This window comes from Camellia sinensis, chromosome 2, assembly GCF_055761805.1.
Source record: "Camellia sinensis isolate YWXY chromosome 2, ASM5576180v1, whole genome shotgun sequence".
NCBI classification, from domain to species: Eukaryota; Viridiplantae; Streptophyta; class Magnoliopsida; order Ericales; family Theaceae; genus Camellia; species Camellia sinensis.
The window spans coordinates 224,386,127-224,402,480 of NC_138962.1; the positions used below are offsets into that span (position 1 = coordinate 224,386,127).

Here is a 16,354-nt window from a genome sequence, read left to right on the forward strand (position 1 = left end):
TGTGTTTGAATTTGGACAACTCGAGCCTAAGTATAAATTTTTTGAGTTTGCTCAGATTTAAACAAAAGGTCTGCTTCAGGCATATTGCACTTTAAATTAAGCCTAGATAAACTCTTAACCCGCCGGAATTGGAGTACTAATCAACCATCACCACCTTCACGGCCTCATGTGTTTTTTTATAGGGAGAATTACACATTAGTAGGGGATCAGAAAAATATTTATAAAATCATAAGAATGTTTATAATTTTAATTATTTCTTCATTTTTTGTAAATATTTTTAAGGACTTATGTGTAGGTCTTAATAGGTGAACTTATTTTTCAATACGTCTTATGATAATTAATGGTATTTTTTTATCAAATATTATTAAAAAACGTCATTAATTATTAATTTTCAGTGACAATTCAAAAATTATCATAAAAATGTCACTAATTATAAGTTTTAGCGACAGTTTAAAAAAATCATCAAAAAAAAAATTAGTAATTTTTAGTTTTCAGCGAAAATTTTAAAAATTTATCATAAAAAATATTACTAATTATAAATTTTAAGAACAATATATCCAATATTTTTCTGATCCCCCTGATCTGTTATTTCGCATTTTCTATATGAGATTGTAACAAATGGGTTGTAGCGACAGATATTATTATATAATATTTGGCCATTCAGCACAAATCAATGGTGTGAATTTGTGCACAGTCGATTTTTTATTTATTTATTAATTAAGCAAAATTGAGTCTCCTATCAAACAGGATATTGGCCCTGTTTGGTACAGTTTTTTTTCAACTTATTTCAGCTTTCAGCTTAATTTAAGTTATTTTGATGTGTTTGGTTTAGTTTAACAATGCAGCTTATAGCTTTTTGTAAGTCAGAAATCAGCTTATTCTTTAAGTGGGGCAGGAGAAACTTAATTTATAAGTCAGAAATCAGTTTATGTTCATAGTTATAAGCTATAAGCTGTTAAGACATAAGCTATAAGTACTTTCCCACAGCTCTACCAAACAAGGCCATTAAATTCTACAAAATTATCAGGAAATTATAAAAAAAATTATATTTTATCTTAATTATCTGTGTTTACGTATCACTTGCACTAATTTTTTTGTTTGTATTATCAAAACAGAAAGCAGTATGATTAAAAGTCAAATTTATAAAGCCCTCTAGTTTAGTTTAGTTTTTAATTTAATTTAATTTAATTTTTTTTTTTTGTGTTTTTTAAAATTTCATTGTTTATTTTCATCTTTATTGAAATTTATTCAGATTTTTTCACAAATATTTTTATTTTTAAGTACATTTAGATTAAGTACATCTAAAAAAAATATATAAATCTCAAAAATAGTTTTTGAGCATTGAAAACTAAACATGGCCTCATTTAGAAACATGTTTTTTTAGTAATTTTTTGACTTTTTGGCTAAAATATGATGTAAAAAAATTAATATGTTTGGGATGACTTTTAGTTTTTTACGAAAATATGTGCAAAAAATAGAGAAAAGCTGGAATCTTTGACTTTTTTGTATAAGTTGTTGACTTTTTGATTTTTTTAGTGACTTTTTGACTTTTTAGCTAAAAAAGTCACTTGCCAAACGTGGTGCTAAAGGGAGATTCTATTTGCAATCAAAAAATAATTTAGTATACCTAATTTCTCAATACTATTTATTAAATTATTTAAGGTTATAATTTACTCTTAATATACTTTTTTTTTTTTTTTTCACAAATTACCCTTCAAAATACAATCAAATAATAAACAAATCAAAAATCTTAAATTACATTACTTTAAAATTGACAATGGAAGACTAGGACAAATTGTGGACAATACCACCTAAGTGGGGACTTTCATTTGAAAGTCTTCACAATATTCTTCCAATCCTTTGCAACCTGGGAAAAAAGGCATCATGATTGATATCAGATGCCTAGGATGTTTTGCAGCAAGTGAATCTTTGGAACATGTCATCTTTGAGTTTTTGAATTCGCAGGGAAGGTGACGGAGAATACCATTGGGATTAGAAACTCTTCGGTTATTAATCTCTCTCTCTCTCTTTTTCTCGTGTTTTTATTTTTATTTCTGAAAGACTTGAATGAACTGTGGACAATATTGTTAGATAATGTTTTAATGGGACCACATAATTAAATGTGGTGTTATAATTTATAAGAAGCTTACAATTTAAGTGATTCAATTTAGTTAATAGGCTTAAGGGTATATGTGTTATGGACCTAATGTGTAGATACTAGTTGTATAATTTCTATTTCTATGAGGGGCAGAAATAGAAATTAAAACATATTGGTTAAAGTTGGTTTTCATTACCTTTCAGTTTTAAAACCAATAATGGTTAATTTATTGGTTTTCATTACCTTTCAGTTTTAAAACCAATAATGGTTAATTTATTGGTTTTCATTACCTTTCAGTTTTAAACCAATAATGGTTAATTTATTGGTTTTCAGTACCTTTCAGTTATGAAAACCAATTACAACCTTTAAAAGGTTATGGTCCCTATTCCTTCCTAAGGTGGAAAGATAAGAACACTGTTTTGTTTTTCTAAATCCTCTCAAGGAGAAATATAAGGCACCAAAGGGGAAAGGATTAGAAGGCAATAACATAGTCAATATTAAGGTTTTATTGACAATCAGACGCTTCCGTTTAACCGTTCATCGATGGATTCAGGTATGTCATTTTGTCTTGATTTCTTGATGATATACATGGTAGATGATCCGAAACATGAAGTTTTATGTTTTGAAATTTATGTTTACAAGTGGTATCAGAACAGTTATATCATGTGTATTATCAGAATAGATATGCTTTTATTCATCCTATTTAGTTTCTTGGAATCAGATTCTGTTTTTTGTATTTCTGTTTTTCCCTCTGCTGCAAATTCTGTTTTGTTTTCTGGAAATGGAACATAATTCGGATGGGCGATTCATTTTTCAAATGGTGAACATCATGTATTTATATATATATATGTATATAATTGGGATTGCTGCAGATTATATACTAACATATACGGGGTAACAAATTTAGAAATCTTTAAATTTAATGTAATTTCATACAACGTCTACGGAAATTTAATTTTCTAATGTTCTAAATATAAGTCAATTCAAACAAGATGTCACAAAAGTGATCTCTCTTGTCTAGATTGTTTTATATAGAATGTTTTGAAATTCATGTTTGTGTATCTCATGCGGGTATTTATCGGTCCAAAGACATGATTAAAACTTGGCAGAATTACACACACATTTTGTGGTGATAAATATGTGCCAATTGTCAAGGAAACCTAATGTGAATAATAAATCCATCAAAAGATAGATTTGTTATTTGACATAACTTATTGTCAATGTTTGATCATTACAACAAGAATACCACTTACAGTTAATATCACTACCCAAAGGCTTGGTATTAATGTTGTGCTAGGTATCTTGAGATGTTGTCATTAAATTAATTTATTTAGAGATTATCTGTTTGGTAACTTAATGTGAGTATAATTGTTTATTCCTTTTATTTTCTTTTCGATTCAGCTTTAATGTCGACTACTTCAATCTCTGCCAACATGAACAATGTTCCAATGTTAAATGGAACAAACTTTAAGGACTGGAAAGAGAACATATTGATTGTTCTCGGCTGCATGGACATAGACTTGGCATTAAGGATGCCAAAACCGAATGCTCTCACTACACAAAGTACTCCTGAGGAAACTGTGTACTTTGAAAAGTGGGATCGTTCTAACAAGCTAAGTCTTATGATCATGAAACGTGGGATTCCAGAAGTTTTTCGGGGTGCAATAACAGAGGATGTTACCGTTGCCGGTGAATTTCTTTTAGAAATTCAAAAGCGTTTTGCTAAAAACGATAAGGCTGAAACAAGCACGCTTTTAGCAAGCTTGATTTCAATAAAGTATAAAGGCACGGGTAATGTTCGCGAGTACATCATGAAAATGTCTCATCTTGCTTCAAAACTTAAGGCACTAAAGCTCGACCTATCTGATGATTTGCTCGTGCATTTAGTTCTCATCTCTCTTCCTGCACAATTTAACCAATTTAAGGTCAGTTATAACTGCCAGAAGGAGAAATGGACTCTCAATGAGCTCATTTCATTTTGTGTGCAAGAGGAAGAGAGACTGAAGCAAGAAAGGACTAAAAGTGCTCATCTAGCAAGCACCTCCAAGCATACGGGCAAAAGAACGCATAAGGGAAAGGAAGTTGCTATTCCTCAGGGTCCGGAACCAAAGAAACAGAAAACGCAGGATGGTTGTTTCTTTTGTGGCAAGCCCGGACACAGAAAGAAGGATTGTGCCAAATACGTCGCCTGGCGTATAAAGAAAGGTCCATTTCATGTTTTGGTCTGTTCTGAAATAAATTTAGCTTCAGTACCAAGAAACACTTGGTGGGTAGATTCTGGTGCTACTACTCACATATGTGTTTCTATGCAGGGTTGCCTGAACTACCGAAAGCCAACTGATGCTGAAAGATACATCTTTGTGGGTGATGGCAAGTCAATAGAAGTGCAGGCAATAGCGCACTTTAGATTATTACTGAAAACTGGTTATTATTTGGATTTATTAGACACTTTTGTTGTACCGTCCTTTAGACGGAATTTAATTTCTGTTTCTGTATTGGACAAATTGGGATATTATTGTTCTTTTGGAAATATGAAGTTTAGTATGTCTATTAATTCCAATGTTATTGGTACTGGTTTACTTAATGTGTTTGATAATCTATATTTGCTCGAAACTATTGCATCTTATAATGCAACCTTGCACGTGGCATCACGAGGTACAAAGCGTAAATTAACTAAGGAAAATTCAGCCTCATTATGGCACAAACGCCTAGGTCACATCTCTAAATCTAGAGTTGAGCGCCTTGTGTCTAATGGAATTTTGGACTCTCTTGATTTTTCAGATTTTGATGTCTGTGTTGAGTGTATCAAGGGAAAACAGACCAAAATAAAGAAATATGGTGCCCATAGGACTACAGATGTCTTAGAACTAATTCATACGGACATTTGTGGCCCATTCCCTATGGCGTCTTGGAATGGTCAACAATATTTTATCATATTTATAGACGATTATTCCAGATATGGGTATCTATTTCTTATTCATGAGAAATCACAGTCTTTGGACGTATTCAAAAGATTTAAGGCCGAAGTTGAGTTACAACTCAACAAACGGATTAAAAGTGTCAGGTCTGACCGTAGTGGTGAATACTATGGCAGATATGATGGATCAGGTGAACAACGTCCAGGACCGTTTGCAAAATACCTAGAGGAATGTGGAATCGTCCCACAATACACCATGCCAGGATCACCTAGCATGAATGGTGTATCTGAGAGACAAAACCGGACTCTTAAGGATATGGTAAGAAGTATGATCAGTCATTCTACTTTACCAGAGTCCCTCTGGGGTGAGGCTCTAAAGACAGCAACTTATATCTTAAATCGGGTGCCAACTAAAGCAGCTGCAAAAACACCTTATGAGCTTTGGGTTGGGCGAAAGCCTAGTCTAAAACATTTGCATGTGTGGGGGTGTCCTGCTGAGGCGAGGCCTTATAAACCTCATGAACGAAAATTGGACTCTAAAACCATTAGCAGCTACTTTATTGGCTATGCCGAACGATCACGGGGTTACAAGTTTTATGATCCCACAAATAGGTCAATATTTGAGACGGGAATTGCAACATTTTTTGAGGATGTTGAGTTTGGGGGGAGAAATCCAGTTAGAGACATTGTCTTTGAGGAGGAAGCAGGAGTAATCCCACTTCCTACTACTACTTTTGACCAATCACAGGTTCCTATACCTGTCATTGCTCGAGAAGTAATTTCGAATCCTCAACCAGACAATGTTGTTGAAGATAATATAGTTCAAACCCCCATTCAAGATGAGGTAATTGTTCCTGAGGAACAAACTCTACAACCTCAACCTCAAGAATCTGTGCCATTAAGGCGATCCACCAGAAAAAGGAGATTTGCATTTTCAGATGATTATATTGTATATCTCCAGGAACATGAGGTAGAAAATGGAATGTCGAAAGATGATCCAATCAACTTTCGTCAAGCCATGGAAAGTTCCAACTCTCATAAGTGGATAGAAGCCATGAATGAAGAATATAAGTCTATGCAAGACAATAAAGTTTGGGAACTTGTCTCATTACCAGTTGGTGCGAAGCCCGTAGGTTGTAAATGGATATTTAAAACCAAAAGGGATTCAAATGGTAATGTGGAGAGGTATAAGGCACGTCTTGTAGCCAAAGGCTTTACTCAAAAAGAAGGAATTGACTTTAAAGAAACTTTCTCTCCAGTTTCTTCGAAAGATTCTTTTAGGACAATTATGGCGCTTGTTGCATATTTTGATCTTGAGTTGCATCAGATGGATGTCAAAACAGCTTTTCTTAATGGTGACATTAAAGAAACAATTTATATGGTGCAGTCAGAAAACTTTGTGTCAGGAGACCCAAAGAATATGGTTTGCAAATTGACTAAATCCATCTATGGACTCAAACAAGCTTCTCGTCAGTGGTACTTCAAATTTCATCAAGTTCTCACTTCGTATGGTTTTGAAACTAACGTTGTTGATGAATGTGTGTATCACAAGTTCAATGGGAGTAAACACATATTTTTGGTTTTATATGTTGACGACATATTGCTTGCCACAAACGATATAAACTTATTGCATGACACCAAGAGATTTCTATCTAAGAATTTTGAAATGAAAGATCTTGGTGATGCTTCCTTTGTATTAGGAATCGAAATACTCCGAGATCGTTCTCGGGCTATTCTGGGATTATCACAAAGGAGCTATATCGAAAAAATACTCATTAGATTTGGCATGCAAAATTGTAAATCAGGTGAAACCCCGGTTGCTAAGGGAGACAAGTTTAGTCTCAGCCAATGCCCGAAGAATAGTCTTGAAATTCAAGAAATGCAGAAGATTCCTTATGCCTCAGCTGTAGGGAGTCTAATGTATGCTCAAGTATGTACGTGTCCGGATATTGCGTTTATAGTTGGCATGTTAGGCAGATATTTAAGTAATCCTGGCATGGATCATTGGAAAGCAGTCAAGCGTGTTATGCGATATTTACAGAGAACAAAGGAATATATGCTCACATATAGGAGATCGGATAAGTTAGAGGTCATTGGATATTCCAACTCCGATTTTGCTGGATGCCAAGACAGTAGGAAATCCACATCAGGCTATATTTATCTGTTAGCTGGCGGAGCAATTTCTTGGAGGTCTGCAAAGCAGACGCTCATAGCTTCATCCACCATGGCTGCAGAGTTTGTAGCATGTTATGAGGCATCAAACCAAGGGATATGGCTGCGGAATTTTGTCACTGGGTTGCGTATTTTGGAAGGCACTGAAAGACCACTTAAGATATATTGTGACAATAAGTCTGCAGTTTTATATTCCAATAACAACAGGAGCTCGACAAAATCAAAGCATATTGATATCAAGTTCCTAGTTGTAAAAGAAAGAGTGCAGAGTGGATAGATTTCCATAGAGCACATTGGGACAAACTCAATGATAGCGGATCCACTTACGAAAAAACTACCACCCAAGGTCTTTCATGAGCACACTGCTCATATGGGTGTTGTTCTATTTGAGAACATTCTGATTTAGTAGGAGTTTGTATTTATATTACTGCTTTATGTCAGCCTTGAGTTTTATCTATGTAATTAGATTAATTTCTGCAGAAATGAAGTATTCAGTTTATTACGCTCTGTTACGTATTGTGAAGTATTAATCTCAATAAAGTTAAGTAGGACCAGTTGGACATAGGCATGTATGGATCACATCACATGTAATTTCCATGCTACGCATCCATGATTGATCTATGTCATTTAGCTATATTTGTATACGTGACCATTGGTGGGTCGAGTTACGATTGATGTAACGAAGACCGCTTTGATCCTATATTAATATAGTTAATGGACAAGATTGTTTGGATACCCTCAAGTTATAATAACAAATTTCTGAGCTCACTAAAGTTAAGCACATTTTTCAAGATACATATGTGGTCCAGTGGGAGATTGTTAGATAATGTCTCAATGGGACCACATAATTAAATGTGGTGTTATCATTTATAAGAAGCCTACAATTTAAGTGATTCAATTTAGTTAATAGGTTTAAGGGTATATGTGTTATGGACCTAATGTGTAGATACTAGTTGTATAATTTCTATTTCTATGAGGGGCAGAAATAGAAATTAAAACATATTGGTTAAAGTTGGTTTTCATTACCTTTCAGTTTTAAAACCAATAATGGTTAATTTATTGGTTTTCATTACCTTTCAGTTTTAAAACCAATAGTGGTTAATTTATTGGTTTTCATTACCTTTCAGTTTTAAAACCAATAATGGTTAATTTATTGGTTTTCATTACCTTTCAGTTTTAAACCAATAATGGTTAATTTATTGGTTTTCAGTACCTTTCAGTTATGAAAACCAATTACAACCTTTAAAAGGTTATGGCCCCTATTCCTTCCTAAGGTGGAAAGATAAGAACACTGTTTTGTTTTTCTAAATCCTCTCAAGGAGAAACATAAGGCACCAAAGGGGAAAGGATTAGAAGGCAATAACATAGTCAATATTAAGGTTTTATTGACAATCAGACGCTTCCGTTTAACCGTTCATCGATGGATTCAGGTATGTCATTTTGTCTTGATTTCTTGATGATATACATGGTAGATGATCCGAAACATGAAGTTTTATGTTCTGAAATTTATGTTTACAAATACCATCTTAATGGGGACTTTCATTTGAAAATGTCTTCATAATATTCTTCCAATCCTTTGTAACCTGGAAAAAAGAGGCATCATGATTGATATTAGATGCTCGAGATATTTTGCAGCATGTGAATCTTTAGAACATGTCATCTTTTGAGTGTTTGAAATCGTAGAGAATGTGATAGAGGGGTGGGCAACAGTTTATCCAAACCGCTCAAACCGCTCAATCCGCCCAACCCGCATATAAATGGATGGTTTCGCAAACATAATGCGGTCGGATGCGGTTTGAAATATGACAAATTTGCGGGTTGCGGGCGGGTCGCGGGTTAAACAGCAACTCGCAAAAAACGCCCGCACTTTAATTATTATTATTAATTTTTTTTTTACATACCAACTTTGTAACTTTAACAGGAGCACCATTATATTATCTATGACACTAGAATCCTTATTTTTAAATATTTCTCAACTTTCGCCATTATCAAGTCCTAAACTTGGTTTCTTATATGATTTTTATTGGTGACTCATCCACTTTTTCCTAATAAAATTTTCCTTATGGTGGCCGATAGAACTTCTAGTTTGATTATTGATTACTAAACTGACAATTCTAATTGAGTTCAACCTTAATGCATTGATATACATTTTTTAATGCATTGATATACATTTTTTTCATGACAAAAATGCTAGTGTAGGGTCTCTTTGTTTTTGGTACTTTCATTTAATGCATTGATATTCAATTTTTATTTGTAAACTCATCAGAAAATTGTTGTCAAATGATCTCGAATATATAAAATGAATCTGATGCCTAAATTCGATGGGAAAAAAAAAAATCAAAAATTAATTTTTAAAGAAAAAAGTGTAAACCGCAAACTGCCCGTAACTGCCCGCACATCTGCAAATCCTACCCGCACAAACCGCAAACCGCACTGCGGGCGGTTGCGGGTTGACTTTTTCCCAAACCGCATAGATGCGGGCGGGTCAAAACCGAACCGCAAACCGCACAAAATCGATCCGCGAACACCCCTGAGTACACCATTGGGGTTAGAAACTCTTCGTTTATTAATATCTCTCTCTCTTGTGTTTTTATTTTTATTTCTTTTTCTGCTTCTTATTGTTCTTTGAATTGGTATAATGACTATCAATTATTTACTTAGCGGTTTTATTATCATCTATTTTTTAATTTTATTTAAATTTTGTTTTATTCACAAATAATAACACAATAAAAAATAATTATATTGATGATAATTGTGAGTTTTAGTGGGGTGAATTAAAGTTTTGGAGTGAGGAAAAAATAGAAAATAAAATAATTGAAACTTGAGAAAGAATATAAAGAAACTTGAATATGAAGAATATGCACAAGTAATTAGAGTGTATATGAGAAAAATAATAATATTTTATTTTAAAATTTAATGTATATTATTCTTATTAGTAAATTTATATTACGATATAATAAAAACAAAATTTTAAAATTTTAGTTGACATTGTTTATCATCCCTTAAAAAAATCAAAAAAGTCATTATTCTATTTAAGTCACATCATCTTATTTAAGTCACATTATCTTTCTAACACATCACTTTAAACCTAACCCATATTTTATAAAAATTCAAAAAATATATTTATTTAAAACATCTTAAACAATTATTGAGTTTCTATCACCTAGTGCTAATGTGGTCAGTTAATTAGTTGGGCTAACTTCAAGCCCATTAATAATTCTATTTTATAAACGCGTTTAAAAAATATCATTTGTCCCAGTCCAGAAAGGCGGTTTGTACGATGATGTTTTCATAATTATGGATTGTTTTGGAAAATTGGTTTTTTTTTTTTTTTTTTTTTTTTTTTTTAAATATGTAAAAAATTAAAGAGATAATGTGAGTTAAAATAACTTAAAAGTCAAAATTTGGCTCCTCGCTATGTTCCCAAAATATGTATGCCATTGAGTCTCAATATTTATACCATTATTAAAAGTAAATACCTCACTTGGTATCTTTAATTTTTTTTTTCCCTTTTTTTTATTGACATTCTCTTATTGCGTTGAGTATCAATTTCTCCATCGAAAAATAAAAAATATTTTTTTATCAAGTGACATTCTCTTTTTATTCTAAGTGTCAATTTTTCTATCTAAAAAGAAAAAATTAAAAAGTTTTATTTTATCAAGTGACATTTCCTTCTTACGTTAAGTGTCAATTTCTCTATCTAAAAAGAAAAAAAAATAAAAAAGTTTTCTTTTATCAAGTGACATTCTCTTCTTACATTAAGTGTCAATTTCTCTATAAAAAATAAAAAATAGTAATAGTAATTAAATGAAGAGTATAAGAATTGAATCTAAGAACATTGACTTAACTTATTAAAAAATACTTTTATTACTTAAAGAATAAAAAAACATATATCATGAATCTAAAATTAAAATTTATATTTTAACCTGGCTCACACCATCAAGGTCTCGTTTGGGAACAAATTATTTTAGTAATTTTTTTAATTTCTTGGCTAAAATACAAGGTAAAAAAAAATTAATCAGTGTGTTTAGTTTTAATTTTCTGAAAACTGAATTTTTTGTTTTTTGTGATTTTTTGTTTTCAGCAAATATTTTTTAAATTTTAATAATTTTTTTACTTTTTTAGATGCACCTCACTTTGATGTATCTAAAAAGTAAAATATTTGCGAAAAAATATTTCAAAAAATTAATAAATACACAAAAATACAAAAAATATATTTAATTTTCATATTTTTTTTTGTATTTTTGGTATTGAGTGAATTTTTTAAAGATTTTTTTTTACGAAAATTATACTTTTTAAGTGTACTTATGTTAAGTGTGTCTAAAAATTTAAAAATTGCTTAAGCTTCATTTGGCATGCCATTTTAGTCACAAAAAGACAAAATACGCTAAAAAGTCAATAAGACAAAAGGTCACATTTAAATCATAATCATTTTATTTTTTTTTCCCACAAAAGTTAAAAAAGTCAAATAGCCTATCGCAAACTAGGTTTCTTAGCCCCAGACTAAAATAATAAAAAAGTAAAAAAACCAACCCACATTCCAAACGAACCCTTAAAATATTAAAAAAATTCAGTAAAAAAAAAAATACGAAAAATAAAAAAGTAAAATTTTCGTAGAAGTGTTTTTAGAAAACCCAAACCAAGCAAAGTGAATATGTATTGAATGATTTTTTAATTTTTTTTATCAAAAGATGTGCGAAAAATAAAGAGAAGAGATTTTTCAACTTTTTGACATAAATTGTTAATTTTTTAACTTTTTTAATGATTTTTTAATTTTTAGATTAAAATATTAAGTTGTCAAATGAGAACTATACATAAATAGAAAAATGCTATATAAGTTTATTTTTTAGACTTATTTCTTAGATTGAGAAGTTAATAAAAATTTGATTTTTTAATTTTTTTACTTTTTTGGTGACTTTTTTAACAAAAAAAAATGACTTTTTTAGTGAATTTTTTTATGACTTTTTTAGAAGAACTTAGTAAAAAAACAAAAAAAAACTTTTTATCAAATTGCCAAATTGCTCCATAATAATATGTAAATAATGCAATTAACTAATGATTGAGAATATGAGAGATATTGCCAGGTCATTGTAGGTACTTGAAAATTGGGTGTAAATTTTAGACTACTAATGTCCATATAAATAATGCTATGTTTGGAATGAGTGATTTAGAGAGAAAAAAAGAAAGAAATAGAGGGATGTATATTTCTTTTATTTGTTTGAATAATTTAAGTGGAGAGAAATGAGAAGAAATAGAGAGAAACTCATTTATCTTATAAAACTCATTTTCAATCTTTTTAAAAATAGAGGGATTGAGAGAGAAAAGAAACCACTATTTTCATAATACCAATTTTATCCTTATAAAAATAAAAGAAATAAAATAATTAAAAATGTAAAAGATTATTTTGATAATATAACATAAAATAATTTTTTTCCATCTTTTCCCGTAATAAAATTTAACCAAACAAAAATAAGAGAAATCACGATATTTCTTTACTTCTATTTTTTTCTTATACAAACCAAAAAAACAAAAAAAAACAAATCACAACCACATCTTTTCTTTTCTTTTGTAACTTTAACTAATCCTTTCTTTTCTTTTTTGCCAAACGTAGTGTAAGCCCCGGCTCCAAAACACTCCCAACAAGCCCATACGCTCTTCATCTCCAAAACCCTAGTCTTATACAGCCGCTCATCACAGAGAATCTCGCAATCGAAGACGAAGCTCTCTCCCTAATCTCGTCATATATTCATCGACATGGCCGTGTAATCACTTGTATCTGTTTCAAAATCTAGTGTTTTTTTTTTTTTTTGGGTCAGATTATTCGCACATTTGAGGCACAAAACATGTACACATTTATGTATACTAGCCTCTCTCTCTCTCTCTCTCTCAACGTGATCGTTCTTGGAGTTTTCAGGTATTGTGATTTGAATTTCGAATACAATTGCTATTCAATATATATATACATATATATATGTATATGTATAATGTAAAATTGAATTGAATGAATATATAAAGTCTCGCAATGTTTCAGAGACTTGTTTAAACTCAGATCTGAACTATACATTTGCGTATACTATGTTCGCTTCGAATAGAGATCGTATGGAGTTGTCGCGTCCATTTGTGTTATTTAATTTACCTGTGTTCTCTTCCAGATCTTCAGAAGCAAATCGTCTGATTCCTCTTCTGCGGAAGCAATTCGTTTAACATATCGGATTGAACGTGATGATCGTTCTTGAAGTTTTCAGGTATTGTGATTTGAATTTCGAATATAATGGCTATTCGAAGTGTATATATATGGTTTATTGAATGGTCTGGATATCAAAACATTGGTATTGTGATTTGAATTTCGAATATAATGGCTGTTCGAAGTGTATATTTATGGTTTATTGAATGGTCTGGATTTCAAAACATTGAGAACCATATAATTCAGATTTGTAACCCTTTACTTTGTGGCTTTTTCCCCCTGTTTAGCTTGTCCGTTTATTCACTTGTCTAGTGAACACTGCTTAGATTTAGTTTCTGATTGAGTTTATTGTGTAAATGACTAAGTAATTAGTGTTATCAGGTTTTGAATCCTAACTGATGAACAATGAAATTTTATGATTGTTTCAAGTTAGTTTTAATAGTGAACACTAGATTCAGTGCTTTATTTTTTGGTAAAAAGTGAATTTCAAGAAGGAAAGCAAACTGCACATGAATATAGAGGGGCATACCCATTATGCAAGGTGAGAAAGCCAAAGGACTAAAAAGGAACTAGGGGCCTGAACATTGCTAAAAAATGAAAGAAGGAATTGATCAACTATTACAAATAAAAAAATTTAAATTTGATATTTTTAACATATCTAATTTGAGTGGCCTTTACTTGATCATCATTCTTAATTTGACTATAAGCAACTCTGTGTTTGGGTTTCAGACAATAATATTGTCAATTTGTTGGTTCGTGTTTATTAGTAAGGGTTTAATATTTGGGTGGCAATTGGGTTAATTTATGTTTCTTTCTAACTGAATCCAATGCCCCTCGTAGATCCGTGGGTATTGGTAAACTGTAATTGATTTAGGTTTCTTCACTGTGTTATTAGTTGTGTGCAGGTTTTGATACTTCACATAGAGTCCTTGATCTGTTATTGTGGAGTCAAATATATTCTTACAAAATGAGATGGCCAAGGTATTTTTGTGGATGGTTAATATTTCTTCTACATTATATGAGAGTAATGGGTGCATTTTATTCTTATTTGTGTGAACCCCTTTATTCTTCTTGTTTTATCGAGATATGATATAGTTATTCTATTTGTAATAAAAGCCCTTTGTATTGGTTTTATGTCTCAATGAAAGTTGGTGTCTTTTATTTTCTTTAATATTTTTATTTTAATTTTCATATTCCTTAAAGTGAAAACGGAGATGATGCTGAAAAAGTAAAAGGTCTGAGCAAGAAGGATATGGTGGTGGTAGTGTTGAGACTAATGTGGGAAGAAAGAAGAGGGCCCTAGTCTGTGTATGAGTTGTTACACTGACGTTCGCAACCTCTTCTAAAGCAATTATACCATGCTTAGGCATGGTGATGGGTCGAAAGAAAAGGCGTGGGTTGCATTCTACTATTGAGTGCTAACCTAGACTTCTCCCAACACTACATCCCCATTCTTTTAACACATCTTAACTGCCATCGTGTTTCCTGCATTGATCAAAATTTCATTCTGATCCTTTCACTATTTTTTTGTATCTCTCTATTTCTCTTTATATAGACACATGCACTCATGCAAGTGAGCACATGTATTATTTTTGGCTTTAGCATTATTACAGAATCTTTATTGGCTAAATTGTAATTGTTAGGAATTGTACTACAAAAACCCAAACTATTATTTTGTGCATTTTAACATTTGCACAAAGTTCCAGATTTTATTTTTAAAAAAGTTGCTGGAGAGGATGGCGTGATGATTTCATTTGTTTTCTTACTGGTTTGATCACTGGGATGATGGTTATGTATTAGCTCTATCTGATCATTCTCTTCATTTAAAAAAAACAGTTCTTCAGTGATTTTGTTAGCTCGATTATATTTTTTTGCTGTTTTCTTGGATTTTTTTTTGTTTTTGTTGCAAGTAGATATGTTTTTTTTTGCTCTTGGCACATGCTAGCAGGCTAGCAAGTTGTATTATCTGAATGGGTGCTCGACTCCATAAGCTCGTCCTCCAAGCCTTCCTTTATTTGTCTAGAGGAACAACCACTTGGGTTATTCTCAAGTTTAGATATATTTTTGTTTCATTAGGTGTTGTGATTACTTGTTTTTGTTAGTAATTATTTTCTAGTTTCTGGTGCATACCCAGTTGGTTTGCTGTGCTCTATTTATGTTTTTCAAATTTTCTTTGTTTGTATGTCCATTCAATGCTATTTTTTTTGTTTTTAAAATTTTATATTTAGTAATCAGCTTGAACTTTGTGTTTTGTGTTTTGTGGTTTTGTCAAAATGCAAGGAACCCAATGCTCTATGTAGTAGCACGCATTGCTGACTACCCAGAATTTCCAGAAATTCTTATGCTAAATGCAATTGCCTTGCTGCTTGTTTGACATTTCTTCAAAGGTTTCTTAAGCGTTAATCGCGCATTCTCAGTAGTTGGAGAATGATGTGAGGTGTGCTGTTGATCTAATATTGGTTTGGTAACAGTGGTGATGCCAAATTTGTATGTATTAGTGCTATTTGATTGTTCTTTTCATGCTTCTATTAGCTGTATTAGTGTTACTTTTTATTTTCTTCAATTGGGAGTTAGCAAGTGTTCACTCTCAACCTTGCTTGCTTTAGAAAAATAGTGTATTGTTATCCAAACCAATTAAGATTTATCGAATCTAGTTGTTTCAGTGCATTTTTTCTTTGTTATGTTGAGTTAATACAATTGTCCAAATGTCAGAGCATATTGAAGGCTTGTCAGGATCATTGTAATGAAGGCCTATTGAGCTCAAAATTTGTGCAATATTTTTTTGTTGGCAATGTAAATGGAAATTTGTATGTTTTAGCACTTTTTGATTGTTCTTTTCATGCTTTTGTTAGTTATTGTTTTATTTTGGATTTTCTTCAATTGGGAGTTAACAAGGGTTTTGCCTGCATGTTATCTCTCAACCTTGTTTGCTTTAGAAAATAGTGTTTTGTTGTCCAAACCAACTACTATTTATTGAATCAAT

The 16,354-nt window shown here is 31.6% G+C and overlaps 1 long non-coding RNA gene and 1 pseudogene across 2 annotated transcripts; both read left to right on the plus strand.

The window, feature by feature from the left end:
• The first annotated feature begins 12,767 nt into the window (after positions 1-12,767).
• Positions 12,768-16,191, plus strand: LOC114316961 (uncharacterized). 2 transcript variants are annotated; one of them, XR_014362691.1, is made up of 4 exons: positions 12,768-13,101; positions 13,340-13,432; positions 14,267-14,352; positions 15,652-16,191. It is a non-coding gene; the product is annotated as an uncharacterized LOC114316961 (long non-coding RNA). The 2 variants fall into 2 exon arrangements; XR_003648364.2 differs by having other exon boundaries at positions 14,575-16,038.
• Positions 15,106-15,187, plus strand: LOC114316994 (small nucleolar RNA Z102/R77; annotated as a pseudogene).
• Positions 16,192-16,354: the final 163 nt, after the last annotated feature.